The 21672-nt window shown below is 45.9% G+C and overlaps 1 long non-coding RNA gene across 1 annotated transcript in view; it reads right to left on the bottom strand.

Moving 5' to 3' along the window:
* Positions 1-18269, bottom strand: part of LOC139176742 (uncharacterized) — a 108813-nt gene extending 90544 nt beyond the window's left edge. The window contains exons 1-4 of the long non-coding RNA XR_011561182.1: positions 18155-18269; positions 17005-17127; positions 12909-13115; positions 12273-12358 (exon numbers count right to left, since the gene is read on the bottom strand). This is a non-coding gene — a long non-coding RNA (uncharacterized lncRNA). The remainder of the gene's footprint in view (positions 1-12272; positions 12359-12908; positions 13116-17004; positions 17128-18154) is intronic.
* Positions 18270-21672: the final 3403 nt, after the last annotated feature.

Genomic DNA, 21672 nt, shown 5'->3' with positions numbered 1-21672 from the left:
TGAGCCATCAGGGAAGCCCTCACCACAAGAATACTCAAGACACAAATGTCCCCAGTGCTGTGGTAGAGAGACCCTGCTCTAATCCAACCTCTCCCAGCCACCATGGAGGTATGGGGACTATGCCACACTTTCCATTTAGTGTGGATTCTTTCAAAGCCCCCCTCCAATAAATGATCAACCTTCTCTCCTTCCCATCCCAGAATTCACAGCCTGGTGACCAGTTTAGAAATGTGAGATTCTTTTTTAACACCCACTATTTCCAAGAGGGAAATCAAAACAGAACCCTTGAAATCAATTTGCAGGAAAAAAAAAATAAAAGGATATTTCTGATGTTTTTCTAAGCTTTTCATCCTTTTTAAAAACAGGGGGGTCAAGTGGCAAGTGAAGAATAAAAGCAAGTGTTCAAAAGCACGAGCGACCAAAAGTCCACAGAAAATCAAAACAAACCCAGCTCTCAGTGTGCGTAATTACGGGTACAACCCAGTAATGAAAGCTTTATTGGTTTAATGTGATTCCATCAAGTACCAAAAAGCGGGAAGGAGTGGGAGAAAGAAAGAAAATGGATATGAAAGAGCAGAGGGAGGGAGGAGACATGAAAGAGGAATACGAGAGAGCAGAGAGGGTGAAACCAGGAGACACTGGTAATTAAGCTGCACGTTCCGGGTGTTGGACCAGTGTTTATTCAAAGGAGCAGCAGGAACAGACCTGAACACCTTCTCCAAAATGTGCACCTCTTCATTCAACCAACAGATCACCTGCCAGTGCTGTGTGCTTGACCCTGGTTTTGGTAGGGGGGATCCAGCAATGAATAAATTAGACAAAAATCCTGCTGCTTCCCCCTGGAGCTGACATTCAAGCAGGGAAAACAGCCATTCAATGAAATAGTAGGTGTGGGCCTTCCTGGCAGTTCAGTGGTTAGGACTGTGCTCTTCCACTGCTGGGGGCCCAGGTTTTATCCCTGATCAGGGAACTAAGATCCTAAAAGCCACATGGTATGGTCAAAAAAAAAAAAAACACACAAAGAAAAGTAAAATACATTGTACCTTTGCAGAAAAAAAAAAAAAAAAAGCAGGGGGAGGGGACAGGAAGCACCAGGGATGGGGGAGATGCTAGAATTTTAGAGCAGGTGGCCAAGGAGGGGGTGATAATCTTTTTTTGACCATGCCACATGGCATGTGGAATCTAGTTGTCTGATTAGGGATCAAACTCATAACCCCTGCAGTGGAAGCACAGGGTCTTAACCCCTGGACCACCAGGGAAGTCCCAGGAAGGGGTGATAGATAGCAAAGATCTGAAGGAAGTGAAGGAGTAAGCCAAGGACAGATTTAGGGAAAGATCATTCCAGGTGGGGGGAAAGGATGTGCAAATGTCCTGGAGTAGGATGTGCCTGTGGAGGAAGAGTGAAGGGGTTAGTGTTGGGACAGAGCAGCGGGGAGGCCTGTGGGAGATGGGTCAGAGCCCAGGAGACCTCACTGGGCACAGGAAGGTCTTTGTTTTTCCCCTGAGTGAGAAGTGGGCCCTGGGTGGGGGCAGGGGGTTAGACATAAGATTACTCTCATAGGAATTAGTGTGAGGCACCAAGGGAGGCACCAAGGGAGTGGCTGGTCCTGGGAGGGTCAGTTCCTCCAGGGTCAGTAAAAGCCCAGATATCATAGCATCAGGAAATAAAAACATGCTTAATACAGGGTGACCCACATCCAAGGACTGATCCACGCAGGAGTGTGGAGGTCTGGGTCTCCCATTTTCATTGCTGTATAGTATTCCTTAGCACAAATGTACCCAAATTCCCATTCTTCTTTAATGGATTTTGAGTCAATAGGCTTGTAGCAAAAATAATTTCTCCAAATGGCTAATAAACACATGAAATATTCTCAATATCATTAGTTTCCAGGGAAATTCTAGTTAAAACCAAAATGGGATACTGCTGCTGCTGCTAAGTCGCTTCAGTCACGTCCAACTCTGTGCGACCCCACAGATGGCAGCCCACCAGGCTCCCCCATCCCTGGGATCCTCCAGGCAAGAATACTGGAGTGGGTTGCCATTTCCTTCTCCAACCCATGAAAGTGAAAAGTGAAAGTGAAGTCACTCAGTCGTGTCCACCTTCTAGCAACCTCATAGACTGCAGCCTTCCAGGCTCCTCCGTCCATGGGATTTTCCAGGCAAGAGTACTAGAGTGGGTTGCCATTGCCTTCTCCAAAAATGAGATACTAATATATACCAACCAGAATGGCTAATAGTAAAAGTTGGAAAATACCAAGTGTTGGTGAGGATGTGGTCCCACAGTATTCCTCTTTCATCAAACCAAGCTGTGTGGTAACTGGGTTCCTGGATGAGAAAGTAACTGTGTTCCCCAAAACCAAAGGAAACCAAGAACCACAGCAATTGAGTACAGATTTTAAATCAACCAATTAGCTCTTCAGTATAAACACAGACAGCAGGCAAATTCACCAGCCCTCCCTCCTAAGCCCCTCATCCAGCCTGCTGTTCCCTGTTAAGGCTATAAACCCAACCATAGTTGAATGTTGTTGTTGTTGTTGTTGTTGTTGTTAAGTTGCTAAGTTGTGTCGGACTCTCTGTGACCCCATGGACTCCAGCACACCCATCTCCCATAGTTCACTAAATTCATGTGCATTGCGTCAGTGGTGCTCTCTAACCATCTCATCCTCTGTTGCCTCCTTCTCCTCCTGCTCTCAATCTTTCCCAACATCAGGGTCTTTTGCACTGAGTCATCAGCTCTTTGCATCAGGTGGCCAAAGTCTTGGAGCTTCAGCTTCACCATCAGTCCTTTCAATGAATATTCAGGATTGGTTTCCTTTAGGATCGACTGGTTTGATCTCCTTGCAGGCCAAGGGACTCTGAAGTGTTTTCTCCAGCACAATTCAAAACCATTAATTCTTCAGCACTCAGCCTTCTTCATGATCCAACTCTCACATCCATACATGACTACTGGGAAAACTATAACTTTGACTAGACAGACCTTTTTGGCAAAGTGATGCCTCTGTGTTTGAATGTGCTGTCTAGGTTTGTCATAGCTTTCCTTTTAAGGAGCAAGTGTCTTTTAATTTCGTGGCTGCAGTCACCATCTGCAGTGATTTGGGAGCCCAAGAAAATAAAGTATGTCACTTCTCCTTTTTCCCTTCTATTTGCCATGAAGTGATAGAACCAGATGCCATGATCTTAGTGTTCTTCATGTTGAGTTTTAAGCCAGCTTTTTCATTCTCCTCTTCCACCCTCATCAAGAGGCTCTCAACACCAAACCAAAGGGGCAAAGATGGATATGCCATCTCTGACATAACTGTATGCTTGAACCTTGAGGCTGGAGAGCCAGCGGGCATGTGGATAGTCATCTCTCTTTGACATATTGCCTGAATGCAGGTCTGGTTGTTTTGATAGGCTTTCAAAAAATAAAAATTATAATCTAAAAGGTTACAGTGATGGATATTGAAATCCAAACCCTAAAAGCCTTCTGACTATGGTGTTCCAGGTGGCTCCAAGATATTTTTTTTTCCTTCTTTTTAATCTAAATCATGTTCTCAGACAGCACAGAGCCTGGTATAAATTCTCTTCTGCACTAATCTTTTATATACTTTTATGCTTGTCTGAGATGATTGAACATGACTCATTCATGGTTCTGTTTTCCACCACCGCTGGTCTCTTCCAGTCGGCAACATCTGGTTTTTTGCAGTAAAAGTTTCCCTTAGTCTGTCACATAACTCTGCGGTGTTCTGAGGAGAAGAGGAGTCTACACCAGGGGCTGGTCAAGTGCCAGGAACTGCCATGGACGATAGCAGGGCCGGGATCATCTCTACTATTTATCGATGGTGATATGAAACTGAAAGTCGGCTGAATAAAAACTGTCAGCTCTACAGTGTAGACTGATAGATTTCAACCTTTTATGTATATATAGAGAGAGAGTTTTTGCTGCAAATCCTTTTTTTCAAACAAAATTTCAATAAAATTGTGAAGAGTTCCTGTTCTGGGGGAGACACACCCTCCCCTTCACTCTCAAGACAAGTCATGAAGCCCCTTCTCTGAGACGCCAGTGTTCCCAAGAGATTCTCAAAAGCCACTGTGCAAAGCAGGTTCATACCATAGTTCTGGTTACCATAGGTTATCGCCAGGTGATCTTGATTTTTTCCCCCTGCTTTTTCTATATTTTAAATGCTCTACAATGAACATTTATAACTCCATCATCATAAAATAAATTGGAACATCTTAAAGAAAACTGGTATCGTTTGATACTCCTTAAACATACCCCATAAAGCATCAAGTCAGTCTCTGGCAATCAGTCTTTAAGTATAATAACCAAGTGGTAAATACATGCCAGGTACTGTTCTTGGCATAGAAGATACAGTGGTGAATACTGAGAGAGCAGCTGACTTCAAAGGTCTGACAGTTTAACAGCAGGAAGACAGATGCAGGAGGCTTCTGCCCAGCATCACTCCCCAGCAACTCACTTGAAGAATTCCCTGTGAGTTGGAATCCTCTGGGTCTAGAGACCCTAGTACTCAGAGAGAGGCTCAGTAATAATCCCAGGACTCAACAGTAATCCCACTCAACTCAAATCTATGGCTGCTTCCTGGTCACTTTGTGGAATTCACACCAGTCCTCCAGAAGGCAGAGCAATCAGCATGCTGGCATGGGTCACTGACCTTGATCATCATCAGGAGACTGGACTGTAGCACAATGGAATTTTTATGTTTTTTGTTTTTGTTTTTTATTCACTAAGTTGTATCCAATTCTTGTGACCCCATGGACAGTATAACCCGTCAGGCTCTTCTGTCCATGTGATTCTCCAGGCCAACAATACTGGAGGAGGTTGCCACTTCCTCCTCCAAGGGATCTTCTAGACACAGGGATTGAACCCATGCCTCCTGCATTGGCAGGTGGATTCTTTTATCTCTGAGCCACTGGGGAAGCCCAACACAATGGAGATAGGGAGGTAATTGCTTGTGTTTGGCAGTTTGCTAGGGCATCTCCTGTTGTCCCCATGCCTAGGAGTAACTGAACATGGATAATACAGCCACCCCGGCCTGATAAGGATGGGGTCACCGTGGGCTCAGACTCCTCCAGGATGAGGATCTGAGTCACCCCACCAGGCCAGTTGCTCAGACCAGAAGAGGGAGAGGGGAACCCGGAATGAATAGTGAGTGGGAGGAAGATGATGAGTGTTTGACATGGAAATACTCATGCATGTGATGGTTGATGACATGGAAACACTTGTCCATGGGATGGTTGATAACATGAAACCATCTGCAACAGTGGGGGCTCTCATCCAGCCCACTTTCCCTCCTCTTAGAAATGTCTTCAGGAATTGGTGACCAGAGTCCTGGAGATACTCCACCTAGATGAAATGAATGTATGTGAGAAGCAAATGGCTCTAAAGGGTGGATTGTAGCAGACAATGCTGGTGTCCTATCTGAACCCTCCTAGCTGGACTGTGCACCCATTCCCCCAGCTGCACTGTTGTTGGCTGAATATAACTCAGAGCTGACTCATTCTCCATATAATTGGCCAAAATGGAACCGCCTCTTCCAGGAGGCTAAGCTATCCTTCTGTAGGGGAGGCTGGCATGGTGGTACAAAAGCCCATAATGGGGTACCAATTCCATGGAGCAACTTACGTTCCAGATCATGAACTCCTTATTGCAAAATTCAGAGTTAAATTGAAGAAAGTAGGGAAAACCACTAGGCCATCCAGGTATGACCTAAATCAAAACCCTGATGATTATACAGTGAAAGTGACAAATAGATTCAAGGGATTAGATCCGATAGAGTGCCTGAAGAACTATGGACAGAGGTTCGTAACATTGTACAGGACAGTGATCAAGATCATCCCCAAGAAGAAGAAATGCAAAAAAGCAAAATGGTTTTCTGAGGAGGCCTTACAAATAGCTGAGAAGAGAAGCTAAAGGCAAAGGAACAAAGGAAAGATATACCCATCTGAATGCAGAGCTCCAAAGAATAGCAAGGAGAGATAAGAAAGGCTTCCTCAGTGATCAATGTAAAGAAGTAGAGGAAAACAATAGAATGAAAAAGACTAGAGATCTCTTCAAGAAAATGAGAGATAACAAGGGAGCATTTCATGCAAAGATGGACACAATAAAGAATACAATACACAACAAAGAAGAGAAACAGAATGGACCTAACAAAAGCAGAAGCAATTAAGAAGAGGTGGCAAGAACACACAGAAAAACTATACAAAACAGATCTTATTGACCCAGGTAACCACAATAGTGTGATCACTCACCTAGAGTCACACATCCTGGAGTGCTCAGTGAAGTGGGCCTCAGGAACTATCACTACAAGCAAAGCTAGTGGAAGTGATGGAACTTCAGCTGAGCTATTCAAATCCTAAGAGATGATGCTGTGAAAGTGCTGCACTCAAAATGCCAGCAAATATGGAAAACTCAGCAGTGGCCACAGGACTGGAAAAGGTCAGTTTTCATTCTAATCTCAAAGAAGGGCAATGCCAAAGAATGTTCAAACTACCGCACAATTACACTCATTTTACATGCTAGCAAAGTAATGCTCAAAATTCTCCAAGCTAGGCTTCAACAGTACTTGAACTGAGAACTTCCAGATGCTCAAGTTGGATTTAGAAAAGGGAGATGAACCAGAGATCAAATATCCAATATCTGTTGGATCATAGAAAAAGCAAGAGAATTCCAGAAAAACATCTATTTCTGCTTCATCGACCATGTTAAAGCCTTTGATTGTGTGAATCTCAACAAACTGTGAAAAATTCTTAAAGAAATGGGAATATCAGACCACCTTACCTGCCTTCTGAGAAACCTGTATGCAGGTCAAGAAGCAACAGTTAGAACTGGACATGGAACAATGAAATGGTCCAAAATTGGGAAAGGATTACATCAAGGCTGTATATTGTAACCCTGCTTATTTAATTTATATGAAGAGTACATCATGCGAAATGCCAGGCTGGATGAAGCTGAAATCAAGATTGCCAGGAGAAATATCAATAACCTCAGATATGCAGATGACACCACCCTTATGGTAGAAAGCGAAGAGGAACTAAAGAGCCTTGTGATAAAAGTAAAAGAGGAGAGTGAAAAAGATGGCTTAAAACTCAACATTCAAAAAGCTAAGATCAAAGCATCCAGTCCCATCACTTCATGACAAGTAGATGGGGGAAAAATGGAAACAGTGACAAGAGTTTATTTTCTTGGGCTCCAAAATCACTGCAGATGGTGACTGCAGCCATGAAACTAAAAGACGCTTGCTCCTTGGAAGAAAAGCTATGACAAACCTAGACTGCATATTAAAAAGCAGAGACGTTACTTTGCCAACAAAGATTCATCTAGTCAAAGCTATGGTTTTTCCAGTAGTCATCTATGGATGTGAGAGTTGAACCATCAAGAAGAATGATTGCCAAAGAACTGATGCTTTTGAACTGTGCTGCTAGAGAAGACTCGCGAGTCCCTTGGAATGCAAGGAGATCAAACCAGTCAATCCTAAAGGAAATCAGTCCTGAATATTCATTGGAAGGATTGATCTGAAGCTCCAATATTTTTGCCACTTGATGTGAAGAACCGACTCATTGAAAAAGACCCTGATGATGAGAAAGATTGAAGGCAGGAGGAGAAGGGAATGACAGAGGACAAGATGGTTTTAGACAGAGGACAAGATGGTTTTATGGCATCACCAACTCAATGGACATGAGTTGAGCAAGCTCCAGGAGATGATGAAGGACAGGGAGCCTGGTGTGCTGCAGTCCATGGGGTTGCAAAGAGTCGGATACGACTGAGTGACTGAACAACAATTGAGGTTTCTTTTTTCAAACATTTAACCAGTTGAAAAGACTTTCCTTTCCTAATGGAATTGGGGCATTTGCTAAAAATTGTGTCTGTGTGAACTTGGCTTCTGTTGCATTGATCTATTTGTCTATCCCTGAGGTCATACTCTTGCTTAGATTTTTTTTCCCCTGACTTACCATCTTTCCCTCATGCCTCATCTCCTAAGAGAACTCTCTTAATAAATTGGTTGGCTAACATTCCCATCACAGGCTCCATTTTCAGGGAACTAGATTTAAGATTGCAACAGACATGCAGGTTAATTGTTAAATGAGATACTTCCAGGTGCTAATCAGTACTAGGAATAAGTTAAATATGGTAATACTGCAGTAAAGGACTGGCTTGCCTGTGGAAAGCTAGTTTAGCAAAGGTGTCTCTGAGAAAGTGACATTTAAGTCAAGTCCTGAGTCATGACAACATAAGTGGATGGTTGAAAGGCAAGGAAAATAATCACTAGAGCCAAGATGGTCTAGGAACTGAGAGGGAAGAGTGTTGAATGTTGATCTTCAATGTCATGACTGAAGCCAGAAGCATGATGGTCAGAGAAATGGTAGAAACTGGGGCAGAGAAGAAGTTGCCAAGCCAGGAAAGAGTTTATTGAAAATCCCTTCATATTAGCTGGGAGTTTTGATGAGGGAAGGAGTAGAGATCATTTCAAAGTGTCAGTTGTGTGGGAGGGAGGCTCAAGAGGGAGGAGATTTATGTATACATATAGCTGATTCACATTGTACAACAGACAACACAACATTGTAAAGCAATTATCCTCCAACTAAAAAAAAACTTTTTTTAATGTTTTTAAGTGTCAGTGGAAAGCAAAGAGTACACCCACCACATCTGCAGGTACTGAGTTCTTCAGGAGCTGGGAGAAACCCACAATCTCCCTGAAGAGGGCTGTAGGGGAAGGTGTCCTTAGGGACAAGATATACAGCCAAGATGCATATGGAGAAAGAATATGATCAGAATTTGAACTTGAACATGTAGCAAAATCAAATGGAGGACTTGTTAAAACACAGATTTCTAGGTCCCACCCCAGGGTTTCTGATTCAGAAGGCTTGAGGTAGGGACCCAAGAATGTGTATTTCTAATAAGTTCCCAGGTGACACTGATGATGGGAGACCAGGGACCACTCTTTGAGACCCACTGGCTCAGACAATACCACGTCAGGAGACAGACAGTGGCTCAGCATTGGCAAGACCATGGACTGCTTTTGTTAATAAAGTTTTATTGGCACACAGCCATGCCCATTTGCTCACATGTCATCTGCAGCTGCTTTCCGGGTTCAGGGGCCGAGATGAGTAGTTGCAACAGAGGCTGTGTGACCTGCAGAGCCAAATATATTTATTAATACAACTCTGGCTCTTCATAGAAAAAGTTGGCTGATCTCCATTCTGTTTTATCACTAGACTTCTGGAGTTTCTTGATGGTGTGCCTAGGGGAGTTCAAGGCGACAAAGTACCCCAGATAAGGGTCATGATCTTTCGTAACCTAGTCTTTCCTGTTCTCTTCGAAACGGTAGGTCTGTGCTCTTAAAGATTATTTAACTATCTTTTTTAGCGACCTTCCAGTTAGAACTGGGGGCTTCTCTGGTTGGCTCAGTTGGTAAAGAATCTGCCTGCAATGCAGGAGACCAGGGCTCAATCCCTGGGTCACGAAGATCCCCTGGAGCAGGAAATGGCAGCCCACTCTAGTATGCTTGCCTGAGAGATCCCATAGATAAAGGAGCCTGGCAGGCTCCAGTCCATGGAGTCGCAAGAGTTGAACAAAACTGAGCGACTAACACTCACTCACTCAGTTGGAACTGAGATATTTGTTTTCGATCCACCAAGGTAATGATGTGGATTTTTAATAGAAGTATCTATGGGCCCATCAGACATGAGTCTTTACAAAACTCTAAGATGTAAAGAAATGCCTCTACAGAGAGAGTTGAACACATCGAGGTGGGGGGCTTCCCTCTTGACCCACTCTGGACCACCATCTGAACTGCTATCAATTCATAATGAAGACTTTAGGTGCCTGGAGCAAAATGAGAAGAGAAAGAAAATTTTTCTTTTTAAAATGAAGCTAACCATGCTTATTGTCCTTTCTTCTGAAAGCTTTTTCCAAATTTTTTGGTGTTAAAAATGTACTTTCTTAAAAAAAAAAAAAAATGAACAAATGGTGATTTTTAAACAGCAGCTATTTTTAAATTTTTCTAGTACCTGCCAAACAGAGAAGGCAATGGCACCCCACTCCATTACTCTTTCCTGGAAAATCCCATGGACAGAGGAGCCTGGAAGGCTGCAGTCCATGGGGTCGCTGAGGGTCGGACATGACTGAGCGATTTCACTTTCACTTTTCACTTTCATGCATTGGAGAAGGAAATGGCAACCCACTCCAGTGTTCTTGCCTGGAGAATCCCAGGGACGGGGGAGCCTGGCGGGCTGCCGTCTATGGGGTCACACAGAGTCGGACACAACTGAAGTGACTTAGCAGCAGCAGTACCTGCCAAAACAAAGAGTGGACACCTAACACTAGTCCAGGGCTCAGATGGCAAAGAATCTGCATGCAAGGCAGGAGACCCAGGTTCAATTCCTAGGTTAGGAAGAGCCCCTGGAGAAAGGAATGGCTACCCACTCCAGTATTCTTGCCTGGAGAACCCAAGGATAGCGGAGCCTGGTGCGCTACAGTCCATGGGGTCACAAAGAGTCAGACACTATTGAGTAAGGGACACTTTCACATTAGTGCATCTGATTTTTCAGAAATTCCACTGATCTGTAAAATACCAAAGCGTGGGAAACAGTGTACTAAGATACTATAGCAGAACTGCAGTGCGTGTCACCTCCTTTGCCCACACCCTAGAACATTACATTGAGTGGGATTCTACGGTCTGTCTGATCTCACAGGAAAGTGTGCAATGATCGATTGATTAGTGCTGTCTGCACAGGTGCAGGAAGTCAGCCTGAAGCCTGGGCTGCCTTCACCTGCCACCTTTAAACGAACACCATTATCAGCAAAAACACATTTCTAGATCTGATCTTGAGACCCAAGAGGTTCCATGAGCACAAAGCGTACAGCTTGCTGCTCATAAACATGCCCTAAGACAGTAAGAGGGAAATTGGGTGTAGGCACTAATACCCCCCACAGCTCATTTAAAGACCCCAGAGATGGCCTCAAAAAATAGAAGCAATTGAGTTATCATAAAGTAGATCCCACTTCCCCAGAGGAACAATGTTATACTTGGTGCACCCAGCCAATGACTGGGTCCCAAGCAAACCAGAACAGGACACAAAGTGGAACCATACATACACGATGATAACGGAAATAACATCTAAGATCTTTTTAACTCCCACCCTCACTGCTCTGCCAAAGAACCAAGTTTTGCCCCATTAGGAATGATGTTGCCCTCTTTCCATGAGCATGCACAGACTAGACTAGGTCACGAGCAATTTATAAGAATCTGCCTCCTTCAGGGAGAGACACGGATGACTGAGAGTCAGGGAAGGGAGGGAGATTCACTTTATTTATCTTTGGAGCCCTTTAAACACTCTACATATATTGTCTATTCACTAATAAGTTTCCAAAACTTAAAACCATCACCACTGTCATTTCATAAGAGAAAGAATGTTTTCTAACCATGAAAAATAAAAGGACACCATCACAGAATATAAGATCATCTTTTTCCACAAAGAAGGGGTGGCAACTTAACACGGACTAAGAAATAAAACATGCAGTACAGTTTCATGTTTTGTCCAAATGCAAAAATAGAAACTTTCATTTTGCAATATACATTACATATAATTGTCTTAATAGAAGGTTGTTTTATGGGGGGAACACTTTGGTGATATATTTTGAAGTTAAACTCACCTAATTTCTTCCAGCCAATTATTTTCATATTGTTGACTGAAAAGCCGCTTTCCCCTATGAATGTAGAAAACACCCACAGCACCTTCACTGATCTTTCAGATCTTAACTATTTTGGGCAAAGCCAGAAAAATTCAGGAACCAGGCCTATAGGTTTCTGGCTATTTCTCCTGACTTCTCACTGCAGTCATTTAGAAAAAACAGCTACAGGTGTGAGTCGGAGAAGGTAATGGCACCCCACTCCAGTACTCTTGCCTGGAAAATCCCATGGATGGAGGAGCCTGGTAGGCTATAGTCCATGGGCTTGCTAAGAGCTGGGCACAACTGAAGCGACTTAGCAGCAGCAGCACAGGTGTGAGTTCCAACCAGCAAGTGTTACAAATGAATACACAATTTTTCAACTAAATAGTCTATTAAAAAAAAAAAAACTAACCTACTAGCAGGCACTTTAAAGCCTATGAAAGTCTAAAAAGAGCCACATGAAGTACATCCTATTGGACCCACTTCCCAAAAGAGACAATGAAAGCTCAGAGCAGTTAAGTGACTTGCCCAGGAACACACAGCATGAAAGCAATAAAGAAAAATTCAAACCCCGCTCAGCCAGACAGCCAGGCTTACTCACTCAGAATGCATGTAGCTGGTGTTCACTCATGGCTGGCTCCCTTCTTGAACTTCTACTCCCAGTGGGTCCTGCCCTCAGTCTGCCAACTGAGGGAGAGAGCAGTCAAGACACACAGGCCTGGAACTGTTGGGGCTGGGAGTACGGTTGGACACTGGCCCTCGGACTTGGCACTGCTTCCAGCACATGGCCGGAGTCCAGTTGGGCTTCTCCATAAATACAATCCCCAGTCAGGCCCCCTGGTCCAGGTACAAGTGAACTTCAACCTAAAGGAACGACTTGGGAGACACTAGGCCCCACGGGCTTGAAGAGCAGAAAAGGCCTCTGAGGATACATGCCTTCAAAACCCACTAGGCCAGGCCCCGTGTACCACTCCCTCCTCCCAGCCCCAAGCCTGGAAACCATTTCTTAAATATTCAAACATGGCCTCTAAGCTGGGAGATTAACCGAGACGCAGCCTTCTTATCGCAGGTAGGACTTTCAGAGGCCCTCCTGGTAGAACCGTAACAGGATCCCTCCAGGAGGGGAACTAATCACCCTGAAAGCTTCTGAGCGTGGAGGGGAGGCAGGAGCAGAGAGTCTGCCCAACCCAGGCCAGCCTCATCCCCGCAGTGACCCACATACAGGGAAGAAACCTACCTGCTGCAAGACTGGGCCCCAGCCTCCCCGAATGTGCAGAACCCAGAGCTGTGGACATGAGACACAAGCGATAGCCAGGCCCATTTCATAGATGGGGTTCATCGAGTCACACTCAGAAAGCCCTCCAGGGCCCAGGACACCCAGGGTCCTCTTGCAGTTGTCCTAACCAGCATAGCCGGCCCATCTGAAGGATGCTCCACGTGCATGCTGGAAGCAGAAGGTTACAGTCAGGAGTTCTGTGAGTCAGTAGCTTGAATTCAGCCTCAGCAATTGTTCTCCTGGTGTTTTTTTGTTGTTGTTGTTTTTTTTTAACAGCCCAGATTGTGGGCATTCTTTGAAAGCCCACATGCTTGGGATATCATGCAATGCAGGTAACTGAAAGAATTTGAACTTTAGAACCCCAAAGACCTGGGGAAGGGTCTCAGCGCCTTAGGAACTGACTAGCTTCAGGTGCTTGATTAAGTCACGTGACTGCTTGGCCCCTATCCTCATCTCCTGAGTTAAAGTGAGAAAGGACCCCTACCAACGAGGCTGCTCCAAGGATTAAAAGAAACAAACAATTGTAAATCAAATGCATGGCCTTGCTGAAGGGCAGGGTGGCTGATGAAACTGACACAGGGGTCATTTTCAGGCAGGTCCCCTCTACCGGATTGTGAGTCCTGCTAAGGCAGGGTCTGGTGCTCAGTGAATTCTAATTGAAGGAAATCAACACAGAGGTATTTACAACTGCCTTTCTCATCTTCTGTTGCCAACAGCAGAATAAACATTCTCTTCAGGGGAGCCAGGAGAATAGATACTCACCCGGGCGTTGCCCTTCAGAAGCCAGTGGCATCATGGAACCTAAGCTGCTATTCTAATCAATACCTCTTTTTTTTTTTTAACTCAAAAGATCTAAAGCCTGTATTTTTCCTATGTCCGTCTTCTTTAAAAGTTCTTTTTAGTTGCAGGATAATTACAATATTGTGTTGGTCTCTGCCATACATCAACAAGGATCAGCCATAGGTATACATATGTCCCCTCCCTCCTGAGACTCCCTCCCCCCTCCCACCTCATCCCACCCCTCTAAGTTGTCACAGAGCCCTGGTTTGAATTCCTTGAGTCATACAGCAAATTCCCGCTGGCCATCTATTTTACAAATGCTAGTGTATATGTTCGGAGAAGGCAATGGCACCCCACTCCAGTACTTTTGCCTAGAAAATCCCATGGACAGAGGAGCCTGGTAGGCTGCAGTCCATGGGGTCGCTAGAGTCGGACACGACTGAGCGACTTCACTTTCACTTTTCACTTTCATGCACTGGAGAAGGAAATGGCAACCCACTCCAGTGTTCTTGCCTGGAGAATCCCAGGGACGGGGAAGCCTAGTGGGCTGCCATCTATGAGGTCGCACAGAGTCGGACACGACTGAAGCGACCTAGCAGCAGCAGCAGCAGCAGCAGTGTATATGTTTCCATGCTACTCTCTCCGTTTGTACCACCCTCTCCCTCCTCGGGCTTCCCTGGTGGCTCAGCTGGTAAAGAATCCACCTGCAATGAGGGAGACGTGGGTTTGATCCCTGGGTTGGGAAGATCCCCTGGAGAAGGGAAAGGTACCCACTCCAGCATTCTGGCCTGGAGAATTCCACGGACTGTATAGTCCACGGGGTCGCAAAGAGTCAGACACGACTGAGCGACTTTCACTTTTTCCTTCCTAAGCAACCCCCGCTGTGTCCGTAAGTCTGTTCTCTATGTCTGCGTCTCCATTGCATCTTTTTTTAACTTTTTATTTTGTATTGGGGTATAGCCAATTTAAAATGTGATTGTCTCAATTAAACAGCAAAGGGACTCAGCCATACATATACATATATGCATTCTGCCCCAAACTCCCCTCCCATAATCACCTTCTATCACAAGAGGTACACAGGGGCCATGTGGCCTGGTTTTTTTTCATAATAATCCCCAATTTCCCAATGAAACAGACACTGTGTCATCTCCACGAGTTTGCCCAAGCCCTCTCCTGCTCTGGGAGTCTAGCCCATCCTTCCAGACTCAGTTCAGGTGCTTCCTGTCCAGTGAAGCCTCCCTACAGAGGAGGGAACCTCCCTCTGGCTCCGGACATGCTGACCTTCTCTGCTCTGGGCTGAGACACAAGTTCCAGACACACAGACCTGGTTCCCATCTGCTCTGGGTGACTGGGCAAACCACTTGATGTCCCAGAGGCTTGAGATTCCTGAAAAAATTCCCTAGAGCTACTGTAGACCTTAAACAAAAATATGTAAAGCACAAGACCTGGTACCTTAGGTACTCCTTCGATTAATGGGAGTTGTTCTTTTTACTGTGGACAAGGCCCATTTTCTCCAACTAAACACCCACTCCCCAACAGACACACACAGGTGCACCCCTCTAAACACAGGGGGTGCTCTGCTTGCCCTGGTTGGTAAATGGCTGGTGATGTAAGACAGCAGACAATGAATATCACACGCTCTCTCTCTCAAGCACCTACTATGTGCAAGAATCACACAAGGAGAAAAACAGGAATAAAGGAATGAGTTGGGGTCTGGACATGAGGGAGGCCGATTTGCAGGGAGAACAGGATTTGTCAGCTTCAGGAAACAGGACCAAGCTCTGAATCACCAATCTACAGAACTTCCTTGAGTCCCAGGCTTCCTCATTTGTAAGCATGTTCTAGGATCCACACCGTGTGAGCATTAAACATCCCGCATAAAGATCTAACACAGAGAAAATGTAAAAAATGTTAGTATTTATAAATGTGCTTGTTATTAGTGGTAATAAACCCCGGGAGGTATTATCACTGTGTACTTTGAAGTCAAGGGAGGAAAAAAGTGATGAAAGGAACCCGGGGCTTTGGGCTGTCCTTCTGTCTTCAAACAGAGCAAGGACCTGGGCTGGGAAGAGTTGTGTGTGCTCAGTTAGGGTGTGCTCAACTGCAGGTCACAGACTAGATCGCCTTAAACAACCAAGTACAATTTCCCACCTAACAAGCCCAGAGCAGGCTGCCGGGGTTCGCGAGCTCAGGGAGGCCAAAGTTCTGGATCAATATCACTGCAACTCTCTAGTCCTCCATTCCTAGACTCAGCTCCATGGTAGCCCTCGTCTGCCAGCCTCCAAAGCATTGGGCGGGGGGGGGGGGGGGGGGGGGGGAGGAAGGGACATTTCCCGGAACCCCTCACAGTCCCAGAGCTGCCATCAGGTCCCGCTGACCAGAAGTGGGTCACGTCGGTACCCAGAAGCCAAGGATACCTAGGCAACGGGACTGGGTTTACCGTGACTACGCAGAGTCTCGCGATGTTTCATCCCTGGGGCTGGTCCCAGCTTCCCTGCAAACTTGACACGCCCCTTTTTTTCCCGCAAGTGATGAGGTTCTGTTAGCAGGAGCATCAAGGAAGAGGCTGGCAGTGCCCAACACCTGGATGTACACATGGAAAGAGCAAAAGGCGGGGGCAGAGAGGATCCTGTCCCCAGTGCCCCCAGGAACTAAAGGTCAGTCAGAGCCTCAGGTGAGACTTATAAGATGCTTACTGTGTTCCAGGTCCACATGCCTGACACAGTCGAGGGTACAGGAAACCTGACTCCTGCCCGTAAAAGGACAATAAGGTCAAGTCACAGCTACAAGACACACACACAGCTGTCTAAAGAGTGGACGCTTCGATGGCTCCAGGCTGGTTGATTCTGTAGGCCTCAGTGTCCCGGGTCTGCAGAGTAAGGCCAGGGTGCCAGAAGAGGCAAGGGGGTCAGCCAGTGCCAGTGCAGAGAGGGTCAGTGAGCCCAGCCAAGAACCTGTTCCCTACACTTAGAACACTTACTTCTATGAAATGTCAGGGTTTGCCCCGAATGCTGGGCACAGAGGGAGGAGCCCTCGGCCCTGTCCTTCATGAGCTCACAGCCTTCCTGCACCTCACTCATTTCTGTACCCCAAGTACATAAAACAGCAACAGTAAATGTGTATCATTTGCTGTAAACCAAGCCCCACTTTGAGCACTTCACAGTGCTCAAATCTCAGTTGGTATAATCTCAGTTGGTCAGACAACCACCCTATGAGGAGGTACAGTTAAGGTCCACATGTAATAAATGAGGAAACTGAGGCAGAAGACATTACATACCTAGAAAAGCAGTGGGATGAGAGCGGTGTGAGTGAGAAGCAGGAATGCTAGTTCCAGTCTTGGCTCAGCCACAGACGTTCTGTGTGAGCCAGGAAAGCTCTCTCTGGACCTCAGCTTTCCTGCCTGTAAAAGGAATGATGCTCCATGAGCCAGAAGGTTCTGAGCAGGGGTTCTTGAACTTTGCTGCCCAGTAGAAACACCTGGGATCTTCCAAAACTCTGATACCCTCATCAGATCACAGGTCAATTAAGTCAGGAAGTCTGGGCATGAGAGCCAGGAATCTGCGATTTCTTGTTTTGCTTCATTTTTAAGTCATCAGGTGATTCCTACTTGCAGCCAAGTCTGGGGACAAGGATGATGATTTCCTGGCATCCTGTGAGAGTGCACAAGGATGGCCTGGTACAGAATGAAGACTGAGCCACAATTAAATATCCAGAATGGTCAAATCCATAGAGACAGAAAGCAGATTAGTTGCTGCTGGGGGCTGGGAGGAGGGGGAATAGACTGTTCACTGGGTCCGAGTTTCTAAAAGGAAATGGAAATGTTCCGGCCCTAGATCCAGGTGGTGGTTGCACAGCATTGTGAAGGTACTAAATGCCACTGAATTGCACACTTCAAAATGCTAAATTTTGTAATGTATATTTTACCACACACACACACAAAAAGGTTGAAAATGAATACAAATTCAATTGAAAATATGGTGTGTCTCTCAGAAGGTCAGAACTTTGTGCGCAAGCAAGGGAAGGAACAAGGTCAGAGCTGTCTCTGCAGGCAGACCTGAGTTCAAATCCCTAGTCTGCGACTTGCTAAGTGGATGCTGTGTGACCCTGAACAAGTGACCTCACCTCTCTGATGCTCTTTCTGGCCTCCTCTATAAAATGGAGGTAAGAAAACTACTGACCTCAGAGAGCTATGCTGAGGCTGGAATGGGACATGTACACAACATATTGCTTAATGAATGAAAATTATTATTACTCAGAATCACAGGAAAGCACTTCAGGGATTTGGCAAAGACAGAGAATGCTGGGGCCCAGAGAGGGAAGGGACTTGAGCAGAGTCACCCAGTGGGGATGAGAGCCAAGGAGCACGAACATCCGGGTGCCAGCCTGGCCACCTCCCTCCACCCGCGGGGCCAGGGAGCCTGACTCACCTGGTCCCCAGGCGCTGGGCGGGGCTGCCAGCTCTCACCTGGCGCTGCAGGCGGCCCCCACCCGCCACCCGCCTTTCATCTCCCCTCCTCGTGGCTCCGGGCGCCGCTTTCCCAATTGCCCAGGTGACGCCAGAGCCCGGGCTCTTGGCTTCCGCGGGGGGCGGGGCGGGCAGGTGAGGCCGCCACCAGGTGAGGCCGCCCCGCGGGAGGCCCTCCCACCGCACCGCCTCGCCTCCTCCCGGTCTGTGGCGACATCTGCTGGCCGTCTCCGGAGGGACACAACCTCTGCTCTGATTTCTGCTTCAATTCAGACTCAGTTCAGTTCAGTCTCTCAGTCTTGTCCGACTCCTCGCGACCCCATGAATGGCAGCACTCCAGGCCTCCCTGTCCATCACCAACTCCCGAAGTTCACCCAAACTCGTGCATCGAGTCGGTGATGCCATCCAGCCATCTCATCCTCTGTTGTCCCCTTCTCCTCCTGCCCACAATCCCTCCAAGCATCAGGGTCTTTTCCAATGAATCAGCTCTTCACATGAGGTGGCCAAAGTATTGGAGTTTCAGCCTCAGCATCAGTCCTTCCAATTAACACTCAGGACTGATCTCATTTAGAATGGACTGGTTGAATCTCCTTACCATCCAAGGGACTCTCAAGAGTCTTCTCCAACACCATAGTTCAAAAGCATCGATTCTTCAGTGCTCAGCTTTCTTCACAGTAATCCCCATTAATCCCTGAGCACCTCCTAGGGGCCCCGTACCGTGTTAGGTGTCTGGGATTCGCACCATCCCATGTCTCCAGGAATCTCAGACTACCTGAAAGCTCAGATGCAGAGAAGACAAAGAAAAACTTGCAAGTTGCAATCATTCTTTGCTCAGATACAGAATAATATTAGTTGGGGAGGTACCAGCCCATCCTCTCTGAGGAGATGTCCGTGGAAAGACTTAAAAGAAACCCAGAAAATCTCAGGGAAAGGAAGTCAAAGTAGTCCAGGCATAGGAAGACACCTGGCCTTTTACAGGTGAAAAGCCCAGAGGCTGGAACACCATGGCTGTGGTATGAAGTAGGCAGAGATCAGATGAGACCTTCTATCTATACTCTGTGTTCCCATGGGAAAACTAGGACCCGGGAAAAGGACTTTCCCTCTTAACAGAGTGAGGCAGTGACAGCCAAGCCTGGAGGACTCTTAGGCTCCACCACCCTCTCCAGCCTAGACTGCTATTGGTATCCAAGGATCCATTCAAACATTTCTTGAGCAGTTATTTGTGTGCCAAAGACTGTGCTAAGCATTAAGAACAAAGTAGTAAATGAGACATATTCCTTGAGATCCTCCTAATCTAGTGAGGGCATCAAATCTGTCTAGGATGGTTAGACAAGGTTCTCCGTCCCCCACAACATACAAACCCAAAGGAATGAATCTCTAATGGTAGAAATCTGGGACAAGTAGAGGCCAGTAGAGGAGGTATCTCGGCACTCTCTAAAGCATACCATAGGAACAAATCATTTTAATCAGTCCCTAGCCCCAGGTTTTTTGTTTGACTGTTTTTGGCCGAAGGGATAGGTCAGAGGGATGGAGTCAGGATACACAGCTGGACCTCTTCTGAGATCAAAATCCTTGTGGTAGATTCAGCTCAGGGAATGTGTTAGTAATAGGAGTTCACCCCCAGGTTCCCAGAGGAGAGAACTTGTGCTCAGAATTCTGTGAGAGGGTCCTTATTATATACCGGGTGGTCAGGCTGATGGGCTAGGGTGATCCACGCCCTCCTCCTCTTCATTGTCATCGTCTGGAATGATCATCATTGGCACTGTTGAGAATTTACTCCCAACCAGCTTCCAGTCCTTGGTTTATTAAACCAAAGAAGGTTTATTAATCACCATTGCTGTCCCAGCATTCATTTGGGGTTGGGACAGACTCAGAAAGGTGAAAGCCACCTTTCAACAGCTCACAGAAGAGGCAGGTTGGTGTTTAAGCAAATTATTTCAACCTGGTGTGATAAAGTGATTACAACAGTGGTAATTTCCACTTGGGAGGAAGGACGGAAGGCCGTGGATTCACTCTGCCTGGAGAGGTTTTAAGAGGGAAGTCCTACTGAACCTTGAAAACCTTTATCTGAATCTCTAGTCCCGTGGTTCTCAGACTGTGGTCCTGAAGCAGCAGCATTTTCACCACTCAGGCACTTTGTTAAAACTTCAGATTCTGAATCTGGAACTCTGGGGTGGGTCCCAGTGATCTGTGTTTTAGCAGCCCTGAAGCTGATTTTGATGCTCCCTGAAGACAGAACCTCTTCGTGAGGCAGAAGGACACAGCATGCCTGCGTGCTCAGTTGCTTCAGTTATGTCCGACTCTTTGCAACCCTATGGACTGTAGCCTACCAGGCTCCTCTGTCCATGGGATTCTCCAAGCAAGAAAGAATACTGGAGTTGGTTGCCATGCCCTCCTCCAGGCACTCTTCCCGACCCGGGGATCAAACTCACATCTTCCCGTGTCTTCTGCATTGCAGACAAATTCTTTACCCACTGAGCCACCTGGGAAGCCCAAAAAGAGGCAGAGGAGCCTATAAATTGGTGTCTTCAACAAGGGAACACTACTAAAGTTGAAATTACTAATTATTTTCACCCAGCTTTTACATTCCTTTTTATTTCTTTTGTCTCAGAATATTGTCTCATCTTAATTCTACATGTGTATCTGTTCTCATAGACTGTCAGGACCACACCAAAAAAGAACAAGTGTGGTCAAATAGGGGACTGAATGACCAGTCATTAACTTGGGACACTCCTGTTACAGCACTGAAATTATCACATCCCATAAGACCTTTAAGTCATGGGCAAACCAGGACAGTTGGTCATCTTAAGTAGGAATTTATAGTTGTGCCTTACTGTGACTAAATATCAAACAACCCAAACACTGAGAGTATTGAATTATAATGTTGGCAACCTTTTTACGCCAGTCCTAATCCCAAGTTCAATTTGGTAATCTTCATCATAATCATCTTCATGGCTTCTGATCCACTTTAATAAAACTCATAGGCAAAATGTTACACACTTCATTTTTATGACTCAGGAGTATCCTTAAAACTTGACCGTAAGGTCAAAAATGTACATTCTACGGTAGAGCGATCCTGCTTTTAGGAGAAACTTGTAGAGAAATTAGGTGGAAGAAAAGTTAATTGGTATATTGGTAGTTAGTGTCTTGAGAGATCCTTTTGCACTGAGATATGGAAACAATGTAAGTTATCATCAGAAGAATGGACCATCACATGGTACCAAAAAAACAAATAAATCAAAGCTATAAGTATTTTGATTCAGCAGAACCCTAGGGGGCAATCCCAGGACAGACCCCTCCCCCAAATCCTCTGCTTTCAGCTCCTCTCTTAAGTACCTACATAACAGTACCTGATGCATATTTCCTGGGTAGTTTTTCATCTAAAACCCGCCACCAAATGGAAGAAATTAAGGACTTGAAGATCACGAGCACGTAGCCCTAGACCTTCTGGCCCTTCAGGATTGGTCACCATCAACCAAT

Source organism: Bos indicus, chromosome 17, assembly GCF_029378745.1.
Source record: "Bos indicus isolate NIAB-ARS_2022 breed Sahiwal x Tharparkar chromosome 17, NIAB-ARS_B.indTharparkar_mat_pri_1.0, whole genome shotgun sequence".
Classification (NCBI taxonomy): domain Eukaryota; kingdom Metazoa; phylum Chordata; class Mammalia; order Artiodactyla; family Bovidae; genus Bos; species Bos indicus.
The sequence above is the reverse complement of the archived record's forward strand: the minus strand, read 5'-3'. Positions and strand labels throughout refer to the sequence as shown.